At 33.0% G+C, this 27,223-nt stretch overlaps 1 pseudogene; it reads right to left on the bottom strand.

Annotated features, from left to right (window-relative positions):
* Positions 1-1,573: 1,573 nt before the first annotated feature.
* Positions 1,574-27,223, bottom strand: part of LOC149530861 (2-succinylbenzoate--CoA ligase, chloroplastic/peroxisomal-like) — a 122,492-nt pseudogene continuing 96,842 nt past the window's right edge.

The following is a 27,223-nucleotide window of genomic DNA, read 5'->3' as shown; positions in this document are numbered from 1 at the left end:
ATTGGTATAGAGGATATTGTATATTACATAAATGCAAATAACTTGAAGTTATATATCATTGCCTATTTTCTCATTTTTGAGGTGCCTTATCTGTCAAATTAAAATTTTTTACTTTTGCCCCTCAATTTGTGAGCACTTGTCTGCAATCTATCATTCTTTTCCTTTCATTGTGATGATGCATTGGAGTACTATCTTTAAAAGCTGATGTAGAAAACTATGTCAACGTACAAAACACTACAGTTGCATTTGCATTTTCTTTTAGAAACAATGTTGATTGCAATAACAGGGACTCAAGATATTATGTCTCCATCTCTGCATTTGTATTTATATCATTTCTTCAAAGTTACTAAATGAAATATATAAAGATGATAAATGATAGTTCAATGACCTTTTTCCAAACATTAAATTGTAAGATCTGAATTATTGATATATGGGCATATGCATTTGATTCAATTGTTTTGTATTGTTGGGTTGGGTGGCCTAGAACACATCCCCTCCAATTCTAGGTTTCTAGTTCCCTAGAATAAGAGAGGGCATAGGGGCAGGTGGGAGGGATGTAGCTATTCCACTCGGTGAAAAGCTCAACATGAAGGAAGAGACCCATGAATAGCTAAGCGACATATGGAGTATCTCTTTTATCCTTGGATAAAGGATTGAGTAAATTGAACTAATGAACCCAGTCAAGTATTACCTCCTATCTGTAAGAATGTCTAATGCCTCAAAGTTGAATCAAAATGATACTGTCAAGGAAAACCACATGATTTGATGGTTGATTGTGAGGTCGCTTCTCAAAAGATTGACAATGATCCCGTAAACAAAATTCACCATCGTTGTAGATTAACCATGTTGGCCCTTTTGTACAAGGTTGAGAGTAATTGTATGTTATAAGGAAAATGGCTAAATAAATTTGCAGATAGTCTTAAGCTATTGTAGGTCAACATAAACACTACAAGGCTAGAAGACTTGAGTGACCTCAAAATTTATTCTTTGATTCCACCTGTAGTATATTGATTGAATTGATTAGGATTCTGTGCAAATATAGGTAGTACCTCTTGTTCTAGTGTCAGGATCTAGTCTGTAATAGTTTAGGCATGGCTAGGGCTTCAGAGAATTATGGGATTTATTCCTGTAATAGTTACTACATACTTACATACATCAGTGATGTTAAATATAGTTTTAATATTTTACCGTGTGTTACAGTAATTGGTACTTGAGTGTCAAGAACAATTTTTGACAATTTGATTATCATAATTAATCCTATTTTATCTCTTCTTGAAATATGTCATAGTTTAGGCATGGCTAGGGCTTCAGAATTATGGGACTTATTCCTGCAGTTAGTCAAATCAACTATATCCAACTTGAAACACTCCAATTAGGATAATTTTCTAAAAACATATATTATACAAGCTTCCCTAGTTTGAATCCAAGTGGGCCCTAAATAATCTCAGATTTAGCTATTCAATTAGCAAATTTGACAGTCTAATTTATTTCAAAATTTTATCTTCTATTTTATTCATAACGCACGAAAATGAACAGAAGAGAGTTTGTTAGAAATTAAGAGCAATATTATATTCTACAAGCTGCTTCTAGCTGCTGTCAATTTTGAATAGGGTTGAAGTCTCAAAATAATTTCTCTCTTCAGTGCATCTCTCTTCACTTTTCTTGTTGTGGTTCTTGGAAATGGCTCTTTCTATGGGAAGAACATCCTTGGCGACTTAAACATGTTTATACAATGCACAAACCATTTCTTTCCATTTTTAAGGTGTGGGAAGAAAATCCAATAATAAATTCTTGAAAATGATTTGAAATATTAATTACAAAACATACACAGTTGATCCCAGATACAATCTTGTCGATTGTGTCTCCATTGAAGATTTTCCAACATATAAGACTATGTTATAAAGAATATAGCCACATAATCTACAATTTTTAAAGAGGCTGATAGGAGAGGCATACCTAGAAAGTCCTTGCTATTTAAAAAATAATTGTAGCAGCATTGGGGACAAATTTTTGTGCTCATTCATAGCTACATTGTTCAGCATTGCAAAATTCTGATGTTCCCAGTGCCAACCATCCCTTAGCTGGATGCATGCAGTAACAATTTCAATAAACCTTAGATCTAGGATTCTGATAATGACAGCTGCCAAAATCCCTAGATGCTGTAATAGGATCTTCTCCACCTATGATGGTAGAAAATTATTTACTCGCATATATGAAATAGATGAGTATCATCTTGACCATCAATAAAAATTATGCTTAGCAACTAAAGTTGAAGTGCTTTCATTTGAAACAACTTAAGTTTTTGTAGATGGGAGACTTTAAAAAGAACCAAAAAGTGCCAAAAGTAATTGAGTAGAGGTGAACATATCCAGATCAATAACAGAATATACTACCACAATAGAACAAGATGATTTTATGGGTGCAATTTTACAACAGATGATGTTATTATAAGTTGGCATTGAGCTATAAGAGAAACACTCACCTCGGAAGGATAAACATTTTCTCCACCACTTTTAATTATGTCTTTAGATCGGCCAAGAAGCCATAATCTGCCCTCTTCATCAATCCATCCAAGATCCCCTGTATTTAGCCATCCATTTTCACTCAATGCTGCTGTGGTTGAATCATTTTGGCCCCAATACTTCAGTGTCACATGTGGGCCTCTTGTCATTATAGTCCCCACATTGTATAAGTTATTAGATTCAAGACATTCATCACTATGTTCTATCTATATTTCCACACGAGGAGCAGGCTTTCCCACACAAACTCTTATTCAGTGATCTTGAAAATTATTCTGATTGGCTGGATCCATGGAATAATCCTATATTTTGGTAAAACTTCCTTGTCGAATGATTGGATCATGGGCAAGAGTGAAAGTCATTGAGGAATAGGCCTTTGTCATACCTTTTTTAAAATAATAACAAACAAGAGTTTAGAAAAAGAAGTAGAATTAGGTCTCCTTAGGAAGAAATATGAAATAGATAAATGAATGCAACTACATGAAAGAAAATAACATGACATAAAGGTTAATATAAATCATTAAATGGGAGAGTTTTCAATGATTATGTCATCTCCCTTTCCTATTATTAAAGCAAACTGTAAACTAACCATAAGCCAAAAAGATCTAAGCTCTTGGAAAAATTTCAGTGACTTTCTTTGAGCTTCATTAACTATCTTCTCAAGATTTGAAAAGCATAGCATTGATTCTCCTTTCTTTCTTCTATTGTAGAAGCATGAGGGATAGACAATTAGCAGTGTCTAAATTAGATTTATTCTTGCAAGTTCATTTTTAGCCTTTACAATCATTATAATTTTACAAAAGCAACAAACATACAAATGAAATTTTCAAGTACAAACATTATAGTGATATATGTGGTTAGTATTTGATCTTCTCGTTGACAATAGCTGTTGCTCAGAAAATGTTCCTTCTGCTCAACACTTGGGTTTGGTTCTAACTTATGTGCAGCCACATTTTCCAAAAGATTACCAGTGACTACATCTCTTCTTACTAAAACTTTACTACATATTGATAAAACCTCTTATTTCTACTAGGTTTTGACAAACAAAAGAAACCATGTTTTGCCAAGAGAGTTTGAACTTTGGAATGGTTTGAATAAAACATTTTAATATTTATGTTTTTAGTAAGAGAGTTTAGTTACACAAGTAAAAGTAATTATTAACGTACCTCTAATTGATGCAAAATGTAACTATATCAACAAGCATACTTGGTATAGTGATCATCGCTGATACAGAGTATCTTTGTATTGCAAATAGAGCAGAAGCTGCTTCAAACTTGGGTATAAAGATATGACATCCTCTTGCTAGTACAATGGCCAACGCTGAAGAGATTCCACCAATGTGGCATAGTGCAGAAGTGTGAAGATAAACCTGTCAAACATGATATGAGGAAGAACAAATGAGAATTTTCTAGATTCTATAATTTGGAGCCGTCTTGAAAATAATTCTTACATTTTTTTCTATAGTTGAAGGCTTAAAAACCACACATTAAGGCTTGATTCCTAGGCTAAACTGTTAAATAGTCAAAGTTGACTTACTTTTTCCAAGCCTAATGTTTCCTTAGTATGTAAAGTTTAAGGGTGGTTGTACTCTTTGTACTATTTTTTAAATTGAAAAATTTCTAATTTGCTAAACTGAGACATGTGTTGTGAGAAGCAACTACTGAAGCAAATGGAATTACAAAAACAATTCAATTATATGTTTACAATAGTACTTGACAGATACACCATTATCAGTCTTTGTTATTCTTTATTATTAACTGATATGCAATGATTGCAATATTCATTTGTTAGTCTACTAGTCAGCCATGAGTCCTCAACTATGAATCAATGATTCAATACATAGTAGGCCAATGGTAGTTAAGATGACCACTTGTCAGTATATACTAGATGGCAACTAATGGGAAATTACCAATTACAATGCATAAGAAATGACTGGCCAAATAATTAGGAAATAAACTCTTGATTGACAATTATACTTGCTTTTATTAGGAAATATTACAAACTACATCTTTTGCTGGGGCACTCTTGATTGACAATTAAACTTGCTTTTATTGGTTGAAATGTGCACTGGAGAAATTTTGTCAGCCATTGCATTATTGTTTGTCATTGGTTGTTTTAGGTCTTAATTTTGAACTGCTTTTCATATTGACCATAGTGGCCTTGAGTTTGGAGAATTGTGCTGCATGACTGACTAGGTTCTTTCTGCAGGTGGGTAGGATTAATTTCAGAAGAGATCTACAGGGCTATTGTCAAGGCATGGAGGCAACCGCCACAATATGCCAGTGTAGTTGGTGTGGGCATCCCAAGAGAGTTGTGGAAGATGATTGGTGAATGTCTATAGTTAAAACCTTCAAAAAGGCCTACTTTTAATGCTATGTTATCTATTTTTTTACGTCATGTACAGGAGATCCCCCTTACTCCTCCTACAAGCCCAGAGAAGTAAGATAAGTTTTCATTTTAACTTTGCAAAAAACTTCTTTGGATTTAATTATTATAGCTTTCCTTTGGTAATGGTTGCATAATGAAATTATTTTGTATGCTTAAGGTGCTTTTTTCTTGAACATGGTACTAAGTTCCACATATTCAAGTCTTCACTAATAAAATTTGTTAGGAGTTTTTTATTGCACAATCTTACTAAGCATTGTGCTTATATGATTTGTATATTGGTTTTGTGTATCATCTTCCACTGCTAGCAAGGATTCTCTAGCTCCATTTAAATGTTGATATAGTCTGCATTGATCTTCCTAACCATGATTCTCAGGTATTTCAAACATCTAGTAAACATAGATGTTGCAGTTGGTGTCCCTCACCATTTGGCTTGCCCTTCTCAATGTGATTGTAGCATCTAATGTAATAGTAATAAGTTGTCCTGGCTAGAGCTTCTTTTTTTTTACATATAAGACTCGTGTTGGTCAAAATTTTGACCAACACAGGGCTTATACATCCACAAAGGAAAAAACATTTGTCGTTTTAGGTCTTTCTCGTGCTCGGTTTCATTTTAGGTTTTCTCTAAATTTTCACATGGTTTTTGTAGAGGGTAGAGCTGGTCTTCAAAGAAAATCTACCCCTTGCTACAGCTACAAGAAAACATGGGTTGGTCTTGAAAGCGAATCTACACCCTGCACCCTGGTTGAGCATCTTTTGGAAAATGTGGGCTCTCTTTCCTATCTACTTAATCCTCATCGTGAAGTTTATGGTGTTTGAGGAGGGTCAGTGCACTATTTTCCTGGTATTTCATTATCTTCATATCCATAGTTAGAATATAGAATATACAGTTGCACATTCTTTCCCTTTCTATAGAATTGCACTTAATTGGAGATTTAATTGCAGTGTTTTTCTGAGATCAAGTTTTTAAGTCGATTGTATCTTAAAAATATGAGAGCTTTTAAAAATAGTTTGTAACAATTTGTTCATATTATTTCTATAATAGTAGATCTATTCACCGCCAAATACACATGACATTTCAGTTTTATGTTCTCAAGTTTTGGCTATTTTTTTAACTTTTAAGACACGATGGAAGTTTGTGAAGGATTTTCCATGAATTAATACTCTGCATTTTACTCTCTTAATGTTATTAGAATTGATTGTTTTGCACTTGATTAATTTGCATTCTTTTGATTCGTGATTACCACAATACAATTTATAACAACTTTCTACTCATGTATCATTGTCAACCTTGTGTAGGCCATTTTATCTTTTTCTACACAATTTTTTTTCTTGCTAGTTTGAATCCATTCGTAGAGAACATAGAAAGTACAAAAACTAGATCATCATATTGAGGAAAGTAGTAGTTAAAGCTTCTTTGGATGCATATAAAATATTTTTAATGACATTTGTTAAGGTAGATTACTAAGGTTTCAATTCAAAACGTCGGGATGCAATCTTTCATTACATTGAAAATAATATAGTTTGAAAGACAAAGAGTTGTACTTTTCTAATTCTCATTCTTAAAATTAGTCTTAACACCTTGTTTTTTCATAAAGGGAAGTCTTTATTTAATCACAAGAAGAAGTTAAAAAAATATAATAGACGTTGACAAAGAAATTACACCAAGGATGGTCCAGTAGAGCCAGTGAAGTGCCTAGGGACAATCAGGTTTGACAACTCTTCAACTTTGAAAATGTCTTATGTAGGTTGATTTCATTGGCCTTTCTGTCAACAAGAGTTAATTTTTTGGAGGAATAAATTGTTGGCTAATCTGATCAAAATTCTGAATAATCTTAAAATCAGATTAAACACAAGATGAAGCTGTACAAATTTGACTACATATTTGCCCAAAAGACATTGGATTACCAACTTAGAATCTCCATAAATGTTAAAGATTCTTTAACTTTTTTAATTTTAAAAGGAAGGCCAAACTTCCAGATTATAAATTCAGCAATGTTGTTGGATGCTTTCTCAAGCTTTATGTTGAATTCTGATAGCTTTAAAGGAGGTTCATACCAAAGCACACAATTAGTAGCACAAATATTAAGTTTGTCTTTCAAGGCACCACTAAAAAAAGAAAGAAGGATATTTGAAATGAATTTTTAGACAAAGGAAACCTGCCGATGAGTAGCTGATGAATTTCATAAGGTTTCATTCTTTGAGAAAATGAATTTCCACATTAGATAGCTTGGTTAGAGTTCATTTTTTCTTGAGATAAGCTTTGACATTTTTCATCATAGCCTGCTGAATATTTTGTATCAAGGTGTTCTTTAGGGTAGCCGTTTCTATAAAAATTATTTGGTTCTTGTCAGTCCAAATGGACCAAAAGACATGTAAGGGAGAGTACAAAAACTTAATAAGGGATTTGCTACATACAAAATTAAATTTTAATGCCAAGTGCAGAATTCTAATTTCAGTTTTGTGTGAAAGTAGACACCAAAATTGAGACAGAGAAATCTGTCTGGAAAACACTTTCTTTTTGTCAAAGAGAAGGTGATGTTGGGTTTCATAGGTGTTGTAGCATCTGAAGCAAATATTAGGTCCCAAAATGCCCCTTTTTCATTGGTGAGAACTCTATTTTTCTTGACAAGCCACTAAGACATGCAACTTTAGAGGTAATGCTGAAACGTTTTTAAGTTTTTGACTTAGAGGACTATTAAGAGGTTACCCTTCTTGGAGAAGATGAAAACCACATCAATTGAATACATCCTTGTAGAACTAATTTTTCTCCAAGTTAAAATGTCAGCCCTATATGAATTTGTAGGAATAATGCCCCTAAATCTCTTCCTAATCAACACTCATTCATTTTGAAGTTCCTTAGAAAGCCCATTAATACCAGAACACTTCGGAAAAATCCTTTCCAGTCGAATGTAGTATTCAAGCTTTTGCCACAAGTTGTTTCATGGACAAAAAATGGCCACTCAAAGAGCTTAAGCATTCAGTATTGAGAGCTGGACCATCTAAGAAGTAAGATATGATTCTATGGCTATCTTTAGGATGCTCAATTTTATCAGCAGCTCTAACAGCTAGAGTCCATATTTTAGAGGTGCCTTTCTTTTGAAGGATGGAATTTAGTGAGCACATGCATTGTTTGCCATCACCATATTTGAGGGAATAAAATGAAGACTTAATGGAGTATATAAGAATGTCCAAACAAGCTCAGTCCTTTGGGTAGTACTCATTGTGAGTGAGATCTAATTCCCAAACCACCTTGCAATTTTATCTTCTGCTAACAAAATGAAATTTCTTCTCATAGATCTAATTACACTCTTTCCATAAAATGTTATTTTTTATCTGAAAATTGAAGAATTATAATGGTAGCACAATATGACACGAGTTGATAGAGAAAGGCTAGAGATGACTAATTTTATCAAACCAATTTACCTGTGAGATTTAGCTTCCCATTGTTGAAGCTTTGAATGTGCATGCCAAATTTTTTCCAAGAGTTAAGTTAGTAGTTAGAGCTTTACAAATTGAAGTTAATAGGAACACTCAACTATTAAAAGATATTAACATCATTGTACACAAATTAAGGAATCTGGAAAAGCTTTATTATTAGCAGAAGAGGCATTTATACTTATAGTGTAAAATTTTCATTTTTCAGCATCAATGGCATCATTCAAAGTGAAAGTAGAAACTGTCAAGACAACTCTTTAGCTTGCTAACATTGAAGTTATTGACTTTCTTACAAAATGGTGTTATTAGCGAAGTGAGCATCAATAATCTTTCTGATCTCATTGATAACCTTGATTCGAATACTAATTGAAGCTCTCGTTGAAGCTAATAGGCACATATAGAAAGCTTCTTCTAAAATGATATATAGGTAGGGAATGACTGATCAGCCTTGACCTAAACTTTTAGTGGCCTTAAGAAATTGAGCTGGAGATTTGTTGATAATTAGACCCACCCAAGGGCCAATGATGCATCAAAGATTCATTTCATGATTAAAAAAGGGTGCCCAAAAGCTTGCAAGACTTGCGTCAAGAAGTTAAGATCAATTCTATCAAAGGCATTTGTCATGTGAAGTTCAATGGAAATCCTTTTCTTAGTCACCTTGCTGTTGGTATCCAGTGCAACAATAACAATATTTTCATACGTTAACTTACCTAGAATGAATCATCCTTGCTCCTCAAGGATGTTAAAACTTAAATCTTTTTATTTTGTTGGCTAAGATTTTAGTTATGAATTTGTGAGATAAATTGCAAAGAGAAACAGGCATGAACCTATTGAAGGCGAGAGTGTTCTCTTCTTTAGGTACCAATGCTAAGGTGGAATTGATGGCTTCAATGAGCATACCACTTTGTGAACATCTTCAACTAGTTGGAGGTCAGCCACAATGAGTTCAAAAAAACTAATGGCTGAAAGAGTTTGAGATCTCATCAGGTTCAGGTGTCTTGTCTTATAGCCATGTTCAAAATGAAATCCTTAAGCTCCTTCATGGTAACCATTTGACAATATAATATTTTTAATATCTTTAGTGATGATACTAGGAATGTCGTTAAACGAGAGAAGCTTGAACAAAAGGGTCTCGTTTGACTTGTGATAAAGATCTTTTTAATTCCTTTTCTGTTAAAAATCATATTGCCATTGCCTAACACAAATTTTCTGATCGTGTTCCTTTCACACCTTTGATATGCTTTGAGGTGAAAAAAATATTTTATTAGCATCTCCTTCATAGCATCAAGTTATGTAGAATTTGACGCTCAAATGCTCTTCCTGCCTGACTATTTTATGCAACTCGGCAAGGAAAAAAAATCTCTTTGTTTTAAGAGCTTTAGTTATGATCAACAAATACATTCCAAAATATTGTTATAAGATGTGGTCACAAAGAGCATGTTGATGTTGGCAAAGTATGTAATGTCGTGCCCACCCAAGTGTTAACTCTTACCTTGCTCTGATATTTCTACCATAGGATTAAAATTTATATTAAGTTCATTATGATATGATATAATTGTAGGATGGATATGTGCCTTCTAGATTGCAATAACCTGTTCACAATATTATGATAGTTCGGCTATGATTTCAATTATCAGATTTGATGCTTCACCTCAAGTGTGTATAATGAATATACAAGTTTACATCTAATGAATGTATAGGGAAAGGAATGACATGGGTTCACTAACCCTTCTTATTGTACCTAGTTTGTGTGGTCAAGTTAGTGACCCTGTTACTCAGGGTATATTTCGTTACTTCACCCATCATGTTTGGATACAAATAAAAGGATGTTCTTGCCTAAATTGTCAATAATCTAAACTGTTTATTATTTTGAACCCATGTGTTGTGGATGAACATGAAAAATGGTTGTTTTTGTTGTATTTGTAGCATCATTCTTATCTGATTATTGCTCTCATACATAAATGTGTGTGTATGTGTGTGTGTGTATATAGACTGTACAAACTGGTTCGATCTGATTGAAATCTCTATTATAAAGCACCAATCATACTATGAATATGATTCCATTATTTACTATTATTATGAACTACTTCATTTTTCCATATCACCGATTGAGATCGAGCATTGTGAAATATCATATGCCAATCATGATTGGACTTTTGAAGCACATAACCACCAAATGTGGTTAAGGATAAAAAATAATGGTCTATCTCAATGTGTCAACATAAGCATATGTGATGAGCTTTGGACAGGGGATGTCCCTTCCAAGAAGAAACCTTAGGGGGTGCACTCCAAAGAAGAGGGTGCATATTGCCCTTTCATTTGGTTTGCTTGTTATATACACATAACATTTCCCAACAGAGCATAATTTCATAAAGATGCTACAAGTATCTTAACATACAAATTTTGCATTTATATTACTTTTACTGAATTTACTGTCATTGATGTCAAAGGTTAATTCAAGCTCATATGAATTTTAGAGGATCATGTAATGTATTAGAATTTTTGGTTAAGCTACTTGCTTGGTTAATTGAGCTGGTTGCCTGTCTACGTCAGCTGGCTACTTGTTTGCTTGTTATGCCATGTCAACCTTTTGAAAAGAGGATTGATTTATAGGAAGATTTAAATATGGTTTCAGATTTAAGAGCAAAAGGTGTCATCTCAATTTTTTATAACAGCTTCAGATTTCTTTGCCACACTGCTGCTCATTAAGCTTTAATGTCTTGGAAACAAGTCACATGTGTCAAGTTACATGGTACTGCCATCCTCATATTATGTAATTTTTTCTAGCTTTCGGTAATACTTGAACCTTGAGAGGGATGGAACACTTGGATCATCCCATCTATATTGGAGGAACCCATAAGCAAGTCTTAAGACAAGGCCAAAATGCTTGATGACATGGTACGATGCACTATTGGCATAAGTACCTGTGCTAGTCAATACTAATGAGTTCCTTATCAATCACCAGAGATCCAAGCATGCATTATCTTTGATATTCACAAATGCACTTGAATGCCCATATATGTCTTGTTTTCTTTTTTACTAAATTTAAAACAATATTTATTCATAAGAAATAAAATAAAAAATAACCCATTTGATATCGAAACTCCAAATTAGTTCAATGATTAAAATAACTACAATCTGAGTGCATTGCATTATTATATATTTAGAATACTACACATCTGTTGAGAATAAAAATTACATTCTTTGGTGATAGATATTTTTTTGAATATCATATGCAAAGAAAAGCCCTTCTACATTTGTTTCCAATTACTGACATGTCCTCCTTGATACGTATTTGGCACGAGAATAGAAATTGGTGTTCTAGTAGTTTGACCTATAGAAAACTATAAAGATGATCAAATGATCAACACCATAAATATTATACAATTTTATCAATCAGGTATTTGCTGTTAGGAAAAAAAATGAGCCCCATATAGATCAAGATTTCAAGAAATAGTTTTGGTTGAAAAAGTACTTAAATTTGAAAACTAACCTTTAGATAGGCCAGAAAAAATCTGACATGTGTCAGTTTCTTTTCTAAGAATGGTGATACAACTTTGTCCCAACCGCCTAAAGTTTATAAGAATTTTGCAAAGGTATTCAGAATACTTATAGTCAACTATCTTCTCTAACAAGATGAGCTAACACAATATAAATTTTTTGGCAGCTTTCAATAAAATATATACATGCAAGGGAGGAAATATTGACTTTAAGATCAACTGACGATCAAAAGAAGACAACAGATCCCACAAACACATTCATGACAATGTGTGATGAGTAGTAGGATCGAAATACCATGGTCAGTGCTAGATATTTTTCCCATTTTCAAAGGTGGGATGTAGTTATAATTTGAAATTTCAATAACAGGTTATGGGTGTGGCAGAGTTAGTTCTTGCTTTGTCAGTACAGAGAGTCAGATTTTTCTGATTTAATCAAATTTTCTAAAGGCAAGTATCCATTTTCCAGTTGCACCTAAAAACATAAATTAGAGGAGATGACAGATTATTTAGAAGGAGATAATCAGGGGCCTAACTATAAGGATTTTCAGAATACAAAGGGTAGCATGGGTCTCTTTCTTTTTCAGTTATTTCTTCTCTCTTTTGCATGTAGAAGAGAAATGCATTGTAACTCATTTTTCTAAGTATTATAGCAACAAGTTCCTTTTAGCTCAATAAAGTGTAGGATTTGTTCCTTCTTGATCTTTCTTATCTACTCCCTTGAATGAATATAATGTTATGTTTTCTATTTTTTGTAATAAAAAACTCCTGACAACATCTTACTCAAACATCAATGGTGCAAGATGAACATTTTTAGTGTAGGTCATAATCTATGTTAGAGTAACTTTAAGTTGTGTAAACCCTCATTTTCCTTCATGTAAAAGTCAATGTTTAAACCTTTCTATGAAGTGGTTATGCCTGACATGTCTCAATTCAACTTGTGAGCAGAGATTAATCTTTTATCAGCTGATTGTGAATGAATGAAGTTTGTAAGATATTGGTCTATCACCAGGTTTAGCTAGGAGTATTTCATTTTAGGATGTTCAAATTGACTTTGATGACCGTTAAGGTTCATTTGTATCAAACAAAAGACATATGAATAGGTTTTTGAGGTATAGTTGTATAGATTGTAAAATTTGCACATTGTTCCTAAAGAAACTTTATAATATGTTAACATTGACTTAGTCTTATTGTCCTCCAAACAGCAGGAAAACCATAATATGATTAGCATAGAGATGAGGTCATATAATTTTTATCATTTCAATAGTTTATTCATGTGTTTGATATGGAAGTTGGTGTTGCAGCTGCTCTATATGCAAATGTTGGATATTCTCAGTCTAATATATTTATGTGTGTGTAATGGTTCACAATTTCATGATTCTGTAATCTACCTGTTTGGCCTAACTTTTTTGGATTCTACAGTAGTATTTTTGCTCCAATAGTACAGACAAATGAATTGTGTCATTAGTATTTTGAAGCCTGTGTGCAATTCTACAAAGATATGGGTGTCAAGGTTATATATTCATTACTAGACTCAAGAATGGGCTCATCTTCAATCTTCAGAAGATTGAATATGAGCCCATTCCCAACTGTGGTAATGAATCTCAAAGCTCCTTCAGCCTGAGCATATCATGTTCTTCAGACAATATTTTTGAAGCTGCTTCAACATTGTATCCTTTAGACTTTAGTTTATACCTACCAACAACAAGACTACTTTGGGTCATTAGAATCATGAGTAAGGAATGCAGAGGTAAGTTTTTTTGGGTTTTTGCTGAGAAAATGTTGATATTAAAGCAGTGGGGCTACTTGGCATTTTATGCAAATTTGTTTGGTGTAATTTAAGATTTGAAGAAAACTATTGAAAATTTTCCTATCCTTCCTATTTTATGCAAATTAAATATGAGATTCATTGTTACTTGACTCCTCTACAATTTTCAATAACCATTGGGATACTAAGAGCATATCATCTTGGAATGTTGGTATCATGGCTATTTAACAAGGTTACATTTAATGTTAAGTGCTTAGTAGAGCATAATTCTATATCTCTTATAATCTTGTTAGGTGGCTGAAGGCTTTTTTTTGAGTGTAGGATTACACACAATACATTCACCTATTAGTTTATGAATTAGAATCATGGTTTGGGACACCCTTAATTTATGTGTTTGATCATTCTACTGCTGGTATGATTGTGAACGCATTTTTGGAGATAAGTTTTACTCAATAAATTGTGAAGCGCATGGAATCTTCTATGATTAATCCAAACAAATACATATGCCCCTTTATAAGTTAATTATTTGTTTGAGTATATATAATATATTTCTTGATAGTGTCTTTGGTTGATGTGCAACATCAAGACTTGGATTTTGGTATTTCTTCTGCAGTCGCAATGAAGGATTGTATATTACTTGCAGCTTGTGGAGTAGATGAGATTCTTCCTCAGAGTCCTGAATTTCCAGCTGATATCTTCACTTCATGTCTCACAACACCTATTAAAATTGCATTGCGATGGTATTATATTATTCTCATACCTCTAATAATCTCATTCTTTTTACACATGATTGGGAAACTACAATTTATGATGCGCTAATAGCTAGCTCCTTTGCTGGGTACAACAACTGGACATATTAGGGAGTGAATTAATAGCATGGTTTCTCGTACAAAATCAATTTAATATAGAGTTTTGGTAATGATTGTTTATCTATCTTGTATCTTAAATTATTCTCATTTCCCTCAAATATGTGTCACAATGGATATAGTGTTTACATGTATCATAATATTGAAACGATTCTCTGAGGTAGAGAAAAGTTGTTTACTATGCACAAATAGCTCACTTCTAATGGAATGGAACTTAAAAACATTGGGATACTGAAATTAGTGATCCTTTTATTCCCGTCACGTGAAATTTTTGGTTTTTGCAATGTATGTTACTAGTTTTGGATTTCTATTTGCTAAACATGATTACATCTTTATCTAACAAGACATAAAGAATTACCAAAATGCTTGTCACCCATCCTTGTACAATGCTAATGATTCTTAGTTGGAGTAGTTCCAAGATAAGTCACCTCTTGGGAAGTCTTGATGCTTACCCCTTAAAGCATTGCCTGAATTGAAAAGTGACAAGTGGACCATTCATGCCCACAAGATGGTTTTCCATGATCTGCATTTGATGAATTATGGGTCAACAACTTTGATTCAAAAAACTATCCAACTGAATCTTGCTATGGCATAATGTAAAAATTACCTTATTTGTCAACCTGATTTGTGTGTATGATTGATAATACATTAATAAATAGCAAATTAAGAGCTAAAATTCAAGCTATAGTATGCCAAATTTGCACACAAAAACTTGGCCTTATCTGTCCCAGCCAAAACCTTTTAAAAAAATCCCACATTGGCATGTTGTGATGGTTAAATAATGGTGTTGTTCTTTCCATTAAGATTCAAATCCTACTTGGGTGCTAGTTTAGTTCCTCCATTTCTGGGAATTCTAAGATCCTCCAATGTGAGAAACACAATGCAGAATAAAAGGACTATTAGATGATGGATCATGTTTTTTATCACATTGAGTTTTGCATATTTTTTGAGAAAACACAATTCTGGTGCTACCCATACTAAAACACTAGAAAAACCAAAAATAAAGACTAAAAGACTATGAAGCAACGAGCTAAAAGATATGTGTGAAGGAACAAGCTAAATAGAAATGCCTATTCCAGCAGCTTTAAAAAATTAGTGTGCAACGGAAGTAGATTCAACTCCAAAGACAAGTCTATTTTTTCTAATTCTGGCATGCAGCTTTAGGAGAACAACAACTGAGTACCCCATATGTTCAAAACATGAAAATAAGCCTTTTTATCATATGTTTTATCTTTTGGTGGGCCTTGTCAGACATGGGCTGCCTTCATACAATGTACATGATTTTTCTCAATCATATGACTAATTATATATTCTTCATATTAGTTACTATCGATGTTTTTCAGGCATTCTATAAAATAGTTCACATGCCTTGTGTATGATATGACATTTTGCATGCATCCTACACTCTCTCTCATCCGGCTGATATGGATTATGCAGAGTGATCTAAAAGCATGATGCTAAAAAATACACAATCAAATCCAAAATGAACTTGCACTACAAATGGATTGTGGAAATCTGATATTGGTAAAATTGCATGCATGTCTACCAAGACAATCACAACTTTAACATATATTTGTCCTGGTAGACATGCATGCAAAATTAACAATATTAGATTTCCACAATCCATTTGTAGTGCAAGTTCATTTTGGATTTGATTGTGTGTTTTTTAGCATCATCATTTCAGATCACTCTCCATAATCCATCATCAACCAGATGAGAGAGTGCAGGATGCATGCAAAATCTCATATCATACGCAAGGCATGTGAACTGTTTTATAGAATGCCTAAAAAAAAATTTACACCCAAGCATTGGTAGAAATTTCTACCTTCATTGGTCAAAATTTCTACCTTCAATGGTCAAAATTTTTGACCTTCATTGGTCAAAATTTCTACCTTTCTTGGTCAAGATTTTCTACCTTTATTGGTCAAAATTTCTACCTTTCTTGGTCAAGATTTTCTACCTTCTTTGGTCAAAATTTCTAACTTTATTGGTCAAAATTTCTACCTTCTTTGGTCAAAATTTCCACCTTTCTTGGCCAATATTTTCTACCTACATTGGTCAAATTTTCTACCTTTATTGGTCAAAAATTTCTTCCTTTTTTGGTTGAAATTTTGACCAATTCTTGACAGAATTTGCACCATGGCTATGGAAGTTTTTCGACCAAAGTATTTGTCAAAATTTTGACCAACCAGAAGGTTGGTCAAAATTTCAATTGAAAAATTTTTGACCAATGGGTTGGTTGACTTTGGTCAAATTTTGGTCGAAAAGTGGGTCAAAATTTTGACCAATAATGGTCAAAAAATGGTCTCAGATGTACTAGTGAATGTAGAGCAGAGACTACAAACCATGCAGATGACAAAACACCAAATTTCAGAGATGACATACTAGGCAAACTATAGAGACTACAATATACAAATATAATAGGTTTTTGGCCACCCACAACATGAATGACACAATAGGTAAAAATAATGCAAATGATAATATAAAAGATGAAGATGGCAGAATGGAATGAAGACAACAAAATAGTCATGGTTTGTGATATGAAGTAGTTTTGAAAACAATGTTATAGGTGGAGACACCAAACCATGGAGATGCAGATCTACAGAGATGACAAAGCATCTTTGCAGATGCCACTTTGTCTTAATAGAGACAACAATGCATAATTTCTATAGAAAAATTCAAGTTTTTGACTAATTTTTGGAAATGGAAAAGGGATGTGGGTCTCACCGGGCATGCCAAAATGTATAAATATAAAACTAACCTATTGGGAGCATGCGTAAACAATAAAACATTAGTAGCATGTGCATAAAACAATACCAAAATCAAGAAAACTACTAACTAATATTGTGTTTTAATACTAATGCAACTGATAAACAAGAGTCCCCATGCAACCTCAAAGCAGCTCAACAAGGGCACCCATAAGAGGCTTTGTTGGTGTACCTTAGTTGGAGGGATGTAGATGTGCTCTCCCAAACACAACTATTGAATAAATCCCTTCAATGATTAAAGTATGAAAATGAGATGAATCTAAGCTAGATGAGTGATGAATGCTTCAAGAGGAGGCTATGGAAGAAGCCATTCTCAAAACATCCTAAGAAGTGGAGGTGAATGCAAGAAATCAAACATACACATACACATATATACATGTATATATGTATGTATGTATGTATACAAAGTAATCTTTTATAAGGTGCTTATTACATCTTAGCACAACAAAAAAATTGATCTAGTTGCATACATTTTCCAGAATCCAAATAATTAAACAATAAAACTCACTCAACCCATGCTAAGTGACTTAGCTCAAGATCTTGCACAAAAATAATATTGATTTTTCCTTTTATCATACCTAATCTAATGAAAATTCTATGGAATTTGTAATCAACCTAGGTAATCAACAACTAGATCCATTTAATTGGGTTATGGCTTGTGTATATAGATATATCTGTGTATATTTAACTTGGTTATGGCTTCTGCAAGGGAATAAGGCTAATGATTATGGCATGTACATAGAAGTAGAACTTGCTTCTTCAACTCCTTACACTCAACTCTTAACTAAAGTTATTCTTCTAGCAGTGAGAATAGCTACTACAAATTCCTTAGAGCCAAGGAACCCTGAACCTATGCTACATTTTCTGGAGACATGGGAGAAGTTACTACCAACTTTAGTGCTTCATTACATTTTGGATCATATAGTGATTCCAAAATTAACAACAACATTAGATACTTGGGATCCTCACAGGGAGAGCATGCCAATACATGCATGGTTACATCTTTTGCTTCCATTATTGGGCCAACATATGGATCCTTTATATCCAATAATTTGTTATAAATTGGGGAATGTGCTTCATGCCTGACATTCAAGTGATGCATTTGCATATGCAATTTTTTGGAAAATTATATTTGATCCTGCTAGCTAGGAACATTTGATTGTTCATTTTATTATACCTAAACTGATGATTGTTCTATAGGAATTTGTAATCAACCCACATAATTAGCAACTAGACCAAATTAGTAGCAGTAGTAGATACTTGTGATCCTCACAGGGAAAGCGTACCAATACTATTCAAAACCTGCAAAATTTAAATCAAGTTATTTATGTACAATTCTTTTAAATCTTTAATAAGATAGGCATAAAACACCAAGTTTGCTAGATCTAGACATTCTAGTTAAATTTAGTGGAAAACATAAAACAAATAATAACATAGTCCAAGAAGTTTCCCAACATGTTCCTACATTGTTAATACCCTGTCTTAACTAATTTTTCTGAATCTAATTGAAGTCATATTGGAATTTCAAAAACTCATATTTCTTGAGCACATAGAAAACATAGTTAAAATTAAGAGGCATAGACAAGTAAACATATTTCAAACCCCATTGCAAAAGAAAGCAATCATTAAATTCATTAAGTACAGATGCTCTTTAAAAAGATGAACAATTTTTCCCTTAACAAAATTAGATATATTCTAGGATTTCTATACGATATTTCAGCTAAATTTTCTCATTAGAAATCATGACATTTGGAAAAAAAAAAAGAAGATTTGAAATAAAAGTTTGTATTAGCCAAAACCAAATAAAAATCAACTTAATTTTTCCATGTCGTTGAAAATATCATTTGTTGCTAAATTGTCAAAACTTTGTCTTAGCTTATTAGGCAACAAATTATCTAATGGGGTTTCTTCTTTGGTGGAAAATTAGATGCATCTTAACAAAGCATTCAAAGCAATATTGTTGAAAGTTTTATACTATGCTTAAAATTGGTAGAAAAAAGGAGGGAATGAATAGGGTTCCTATTTTCAGCTAGGAAAGTTGTTTTTAGTGCTAGTAAATTACAATCAGAATGTGGATAAAATATTGACCACCCATTTCAATTAATCCACATTGATTGACATTATATGAGATCAAAAACATCTAAAATTTCTTAATTTATCTTTATGTTCTTTATATTTGAGCTCTTATAATCTTAATTTTGATAAGGTAGCTAATTATAATTTGGATAATCTTTTCTCCTTCAAATAGTTGATGCTTGCTTCGATTTGTAATGCACATTCATAATGAAATATGCTAATTAATCTCTAAGTCATGGAATTATAGGGGTAAGAAATGTCAATTTAGGAATCTCTTTGGTCATAATGTCAAATACTTCTAGAAGATTTTATAATGCACTTGGGTCAAGAAATATTACATGCAGGAATTTTCTATGTGGTAAACTTACATTTAATAATTAAAAATCAATATAGAATTATAATCTATATTTTTATATCATCATTATTAAATAAAGAAATAGGTCTTATCAAAAATCATTACCTACCTAATTTGTTTGGAATTTTGTTCTCACAAAAAATATAAAATGTAAGAATAGTTGTGCCAAAAAGAATGTAAAACAATGATTATCATGCACAATAATTTTTTAAAACTCTATTGGCACAATTGTTCTTACAAATTTTTGGCTCAATCTCCAACTGTTCAGTATGTGTTTTAAAAAATTATTCTTGGACTGTGAGTGAGGGAAAAGAGAAATATCAAACTTGAAAAAGATGTACATAAATGCAATTAATTTTAAACTTCAATATTATAAACTTACAAAGAGAACTAGAGAATTATAAGAAACTATTGTGGTTTGTACTATTTTAAAATTATAGTTACAAGTGATAAAGCTATATACCTTTGATTCAAAGAATGCAAATAATTTAAATGAAGTATTACCAAAGGTGCAAGTTGAATTGCCTCCCCCCACCACATGTGGATGGCACTGTTAAGTAGAGAATAGTCACATACATACATATATACATAAACACATACATACATGCATACATACATACATGGTTAAGTGCTACCTACCCATGTCCAAGGCTACCTAACTATTCCCAAGGTATCTGCACACTGGAGGCATACTCTGCCTACTAGGCTGCCTACATACTTGTATCCATGGGATCAAGACCCTTGAACTAGTCACTCTAACAAATATGTAGTTCTACTTTCTAATTTTTTTGATGTAGCTATATTCCTATAACCAATGGTGAACTTTACTCACCTAATACAACTCTTTGCCATCATACACCCACTCGAGTGAATGAGGTGGTTTTCTATAATTAAAATATTGTAATACCTTGGTGCAATCTTTGTATTGTAGTTTACAGTTAACCTATATACATCCTAACTCACTCCTTATATAGTTATGTTTAAAATCTTGTGACAATACTTGTGGCCATGCTACCTGTGAAGTGAATTTTATTGGTTTTTGTTGTGCTAAGATCTCTCTATTTATACACATACATACATATACACATATATATATATATATATATGCATATACATATGTATATATGTATATGCATACACACACACACACACACATACATACATATACAAAGATCGCAAGGGCATGATAATGAAATCATAGATCTGCATTGATCTCCACAATCCACAAGATCTCTCTCTCTCTCTCTATATATATATATATACATACATATACATACATATACATACATACACATATACATACATAGATATAAATACATACATAGATATACATACATACATATATATACACATACATACATACATACATACATATACATACATAAATGTATACATACATACATATATATATATATATATATATATACATACATACATATATACATATATACATACATACATGAAAACAACAATGCACTTTCTAAGAGTTTACAATTGTTCAACAAAATTAATGTTTTACAAGAAAATGCATTTGAAGAACTATTAGCTTAGAAGCAAGAACATGGTGTTGAAATAGTACAAAAAATGATTGACATGAGAGGTCTACAAGTAAGGGTGTTGACCAATCTTGAAAACTTGAATGCTAGAATGAAAGCTATTGATGATCAAACACCTATGCCAGAGTTAGAAGACACTGTGAAGTTTATTTTAGATAAGGTAGAGGTAGATATTCAAAGTTTGATAATCAAAATTTAAGGCAGGAGAGTAAAGGAGAAGGAGTGGCTTTAGAAAGAGAGCGAGAAGAAGAAAATTTAGAAAGAGATTACATGGTAGAAACAACAACTAGACAACATAGAGGATATTATGGAAGCCATTGGATAGAATCTAGGAAAGTGTTGTGGTAGGTACTATGACATTGGAATCACTTACAAGCATCTTTGAGAATTTACAGTCCAAATATCAAATGCTTACAAGAGTGTTTCAAGTATTAGCATAGTCTCCCTCTGATGATCCCAAGTATCAAATGCTTATAAGAATATTTGAAGGTTAGGAACCACTTCAACATATTTTGCATGGTTTAGAGGTAATGTCATTTGTTGATCTCAGATGGTTTTGACAAGTGAGTGTCTATACACTTAAGTCATTTACTTAGTTCATGCCGAATAAGCACTACATGCCAAGCACAATATGTATAAAATAGAGCATGCTAAGTCCACAATAAGTGTCGAGCCACTCATGTGTCGAGTCACTCAAGTGTTGAATAGGAAGTACATGCCAAGTTATTCAGATGCTGAGTAAGATAGTTTTGACATAGTTGTTTGTAATGGCACAAACTACTATGTAAACCATTTTTGAGCTGCATAGAAATTAGTATATGCCAAGAATTAGAGACTTCAAATGCTGAGTAAGATAGTATTGACATAGTTTTTTGCAATGGACCAAACTACTATTTAAACCATTTTTGAGCTGACTTAAAGATTGAATTGCAATATCTTGGAGATAAGGACACACCTTAAGTTGGAATCCCTATGAATTGCATGCAACCAATTAGGAAAAGGGAAGGTTTAAGTGGAAAAATGGATGACTCATAGCCATTGATTCATACCTAACCCTAAGTCACCTGAGTCTTCTTAAGGAGGAAAAAATTCTAAACTATCTAATGTGCATGGAAGAAGTGAAGAGAGAAGCTTGCATGCACAAATAGAGCATTCATGGTGGCTAAGGAATTGTAAAGTGAAATTGCATTGTAGAATCAGTTGAAGTAGAATAGAGGAAGGGAACAATATACAAAAAAGAGACATCTGATCAAGAAGGATCAATAATACATTAGTTTAGAGGTGATCTATCATCAAGCAACCAAGTGATAACCACAGGATCAATGCTGAGTCATTCTAGTGGGTGAATCAGTTAAATCTTTTAACAGAGTAGTCCTAACAGGCTATATTGAAATCCTTTAAAAGGGTGCTTACTTAATTGTGAGTTAAAGTCCTTTAAAAAGGCACACTTGTAATAGGGTGTTGCAATCCTCTAATAGGGTAAGACCTAACAATCTTTGTAAGCATTTAATAGGGTAGACCTTTCACAAGGTAGATCATTTCTCATGATCAAACATTATAACCTTCATTGGATACACTTTATTACTGTAGTTGAATATTTGTGGGTGTCATCCCTAATCCAATTTTATCTTCTCATTGGAGGGTTTCTAGATAATCATATCTAGTATCATATATGTGTGAATGTTTACTTGTTTGCATGATTTAGATGAACATGCTTTACATGGTATTTTAGTTTACCTATTAAATGTATGAGATGGATGTGTGATGAATGTTTTATGGGCCAAAGTCTAAACTACTAATTCAGCGCCCCCTCAGAAGTTTACCTTTTCTATTGTAATTCCAACAATTAGTATTAGAGCCTTGTTCTCTAAAAGAGAAGCTTTGTAGCTTTAAGGAAAGATCTTGAAATGGAAGTCTACAAGTTGGGAAAGATCATTGAGAATTAGGGAAACAAAATACAACTCATTCTACATCAACTAAATGAAGCAAGAGAAGAACTAAACAAATCTTTGAAGAGAAGGAAGGAAATTGCTATTGAGGAGAATGACACACAATACAAAGAAATGGACACTACTAAGCTATTTGCTAATGGAGACTCCAATGAATTTGATGCAGCAATTGAAAATCTAATGGAAAAGAGCAAAGCCAAGTTGAGGAAATAAAAAATCTCAAGTTAGAGCAAGAATCACAAGCCATACTACAATGTGAGGTGACTGAACATAAGAAGAGAGCTATAGAAGACAAAGCCATGATCAAAGAAGACAAAAGAGTTTTGACCAATAGACTAGAAAAAAAAATCCTTAGAGCTAACTAAGATTTGCAACATGCAATTGGATACTCTGAGTCAAATGATGAATGCCAACTATGAATTGAATGTCAAGGACATTGAGAAAACATCATTGAAGTTACAGAGTGAGAAATTGCATAACATCCTAAAAAGGGAAAAAGAATTTGCTGAAAGTTTCAATAAACCAAGTGAAGCCATCAAATACTTTGAGCAATTATTGAGATCCCCTGGATCTAATAATGATACACCTAAAATGGGATACACAAGTATTGAAGAAGGAAAGTCATCCAAAAGTGTTGAAGAAAGGAACAAAAAAGGTAAGAATTCCAAACTGACTTGTCATAATTGTGGTAAGAAAGGACATACTGCTAATGTGTGCAGGAGCAAGACTATAAATCAGACTGTCAAGCATAAGAGTATGGTTCATTGCCATAAGTGCAATAAACAAGGTCATTAGGCATATGAATGTAGAACTATAACCATGCACACACAAATATTGGAAGGATATTGTTATAAGTGTTAGAAGTATGAACATATAGCTTTTGAGTGCAGGTCCGAGCCCATATGGTCATTAGACAGGAAAACAAATGTAAAGTAAAATGGAAAATCTTACAACTGGGATTATAGTACAAGATATATCTATCACTATTGTCAAGAGTATGGGCATGTTCCTGAGAATTGTATTAGGACACACTTCAAAAGTGATTACAAAAGGTGGTTGAATCAAACTACATGTTTTAGCTATTTGAAGATTGGTCACATTAGTCGATATTGTCCAACAAAGTCAAAGGCACCAAGTTGTGAGTTTGATAAAGGTAAAGGAAAGGCAGATGTTAAAAATGTTAGAAATGAAATGAAGGGATCACTTCACACAATGGCTCAGGTGATCACAGCTCATCAAACCAAGCAATCAAGAGGTATGTGGGACTGATATTCATAAGTTATATAATACATCAGTACCAAAAGAATTTAGTACTAAAAAATCTACATAAGCATGAATAAAGATGCAAGATGTTATTAGGAATCAAAGAAAAATCTTTAAGTTTTTCTTGTTATTTCTGAGCATGAAAAGTTTCCTATGATTGTCAAGTGAAATACTAAAGGATGTCGAGCTAACAAAATGGCTAGTTGATGCCAAGCTTGTAATGATTGCCAAATTATTGAAAAGACTAGTGGATGCTGAGCAAGCCTAAAATTGGTTGATGCCGAGCTTACAAATGTGTAAGCACTTAACATTAATTGTAGGTTTACAAAAGGGTATTTGATCAATTTTTAGCTCATTTTACATCATTTCAAAATCAAGAAAGAGAAAGGAGAGCTAAAGGTGATTAGGAAACTCATCAGAAGAATTTGCAGAAGATTTGAACAAAAATTCAAAACGATTTCATTAGATTTAGCAAGGTATTTATTATGTGTCAAGCTATGCTATTTCTATTTTCAAAAATCCTAGTTTTGCAAATGGCATCTAGTTCAAAGGGTGTAGAAGGTAAGGAGGTTTTGAATGTTCAACTAGTTAGTAATGAGATGGCCAAATCCAAGATTACCATGGAACTAAAGGTTGTCTCTATTATAAAGAAGGAGAAGTTGGTGAAGAAATTAAAAGCTAAAATTGGTGAAGGTGTTGAGTTGGGAAGAGGATGAAGAGGAAGAAGACATCTAGACCCAAGCACCATTTGCATTAACACAAGGAATGAGAAAAGATCAACAAGAGGAAGAGACATAAATTATAAAAGGTGCCAAGGGAGAAGAAGTTGAGGAAGCACCTACTCCTATTGATCAAAAGAAGAGAAAGGCTAAGGCTCAAACAGTGAAAAAAACCAAGAAGACTACTAAACCAAACTAGCCCAAACCTACTACACCTAATAAAAGGGCTAATGCATGTGTCACTACACAAAAGACAAAAGAAAAGATCAAACTAGTAGAGCAGGGAGGAGTGCAAAAAAGACTAAGGAGAAAATACATTGCACAAGCTAAATCGGATGAAGAAAGAACAAAATTTGATGACAATAACCAATTCAAGTTGGTGAGTCACAACCCATCCTTAGATCTAGAAAATCTATGTGATAATGTTAAGAATAGTGCAAATTTGTTAGGATTTTCTCATATTGATTTTGATAATCTTGGTAAAGTTGAAAGAATCAAGTGGAGGAGGCTATATATGCCATGATGGAAAATTTTAAGAAAGATCCACTAGAGATTGCTAACTCTATGGCTAAAAGTTTATATGAAAGAGTGGAACATAAATGACATTATTGTTTAAATGTAGAAAGGAAAATAAGGGAGACATCACTTGTACAAGTTATGCCTAAACTCAGTAAGGCACAAATTGCTAAGGCTATGAAGAAATATGTAGTTAGATATGTCCCAAAATATAGGGCCTGTAACATATTGCAAAATAATATTGAATATTTTGTAAAGAAGACAACTCAAATGTGGAAAATTACATATAGGCTTGCTATAGTAAAAGAAGGAGAACAAGAGCCTATTGAGGTAAAAGATGAAGAAGAAGATGATAATAATGAAGACATAGTTGAGGGAGGTACAAAAATGAATATAAATGACAAGGCAACAACTGAGGTAGAGCAACAGGAAGAATAGAGTGTACAAGATACACAATTGCCTAATGTTAGCCCTCAACATATAACAAGTGCAAATACTGAAACAATAATAGTAAAGGATGTTTCTAATCTAACTACTCAAAACATCAACCCCCTATATAGCAAGATCTAAAAAAGATACTTGATCAATCTACACTACAGGAAAAATTATGTGATAATCTTGTATTAATGAGTGTAAATGAGATCCAAAAATTAGTGACTAACACTACAAGGGAAGAGGTGAAAACATAAGAACCACCTACCATCACCCCTCAAGTCACTCATGTACAACCTTTAGATAAAGTCTTAGAAGCTACACCAACAAAGGTTGATACAATTGGAAATGATACAATAGAAACCCAAACCACTACTGAAGAATAGATTCAAATAGGTCAGATAAATCTATCTACACCTCCAACACAAGTACAAGGTGCAAGTCAAGACATTGTGGAAAATAAGGACAAACTTGAAGAGACCAAGTTGACATCAAAACTGAAGGAACAAGCAACCATTCAAGCACTGGTAACTTTACTAGAATCTAACACTCCTTCTAGTTGCACTCTTCAAAAGCCAAACAAAGATGCAACACCATTACAAATCTTAGTGTTGAGTCCAAGCTCATCAAAGGCAGAAGAGGTAATTATATATGGAGATGTAAGCCTTGGTGAAGATATTGTGTTACCAAAGTATGATTATGTTACAATGACAATAAATAAAATGGGTCTATTGCAAGAAGCCCTAGCTAGAAAGAAGCATCGGGAACTACTCAGAAGGGAGCATAGGCAAAAGTAGACATTGCTGGATATTAAGGACATCTTCCTAGATGCATTCAATCTACCTACTCTAGATGAAACCAAGCCACTGATTAAAAAAATAAAAAATATAGTGGAAAAGGTAAATGATTCAAACCTTGATACAAATGCTAAATTATTCCAATGGTCTAAAAAGAAATTTCAAAGTAAAGTGAATGAGAAAATATTAGGTGACATAGGACTCACACAAGTTGCATTGGCAACAAAGATAGAAAGTGTGAAGAAGGTACTTGAGAACATTTTCTCACTATACACCAAATTGTGCAACTCCACACTCTTCACACAAGAAACAAGGAGTC

The sequence above is a fragment of the Cupressus sempervirens genome, chromosome 11, assembly GCF_028749045.1.
Source record: "Cupressus sempervirens isolate cs-2001-9-10 chromosome 11, ASM2874904v1, whole genome shotgun sequence".
NCBI lineage: Eukaryota > Viridiplantae > Streptophyta > Pinopsida > Cupressales > Cupressaceae > Cupressus > Cupressus sempervirens.
Note: the sequence above shows the minus strand (reverse complement) of the source record. Positions and strands in the feature narration are given on the sequence as shown.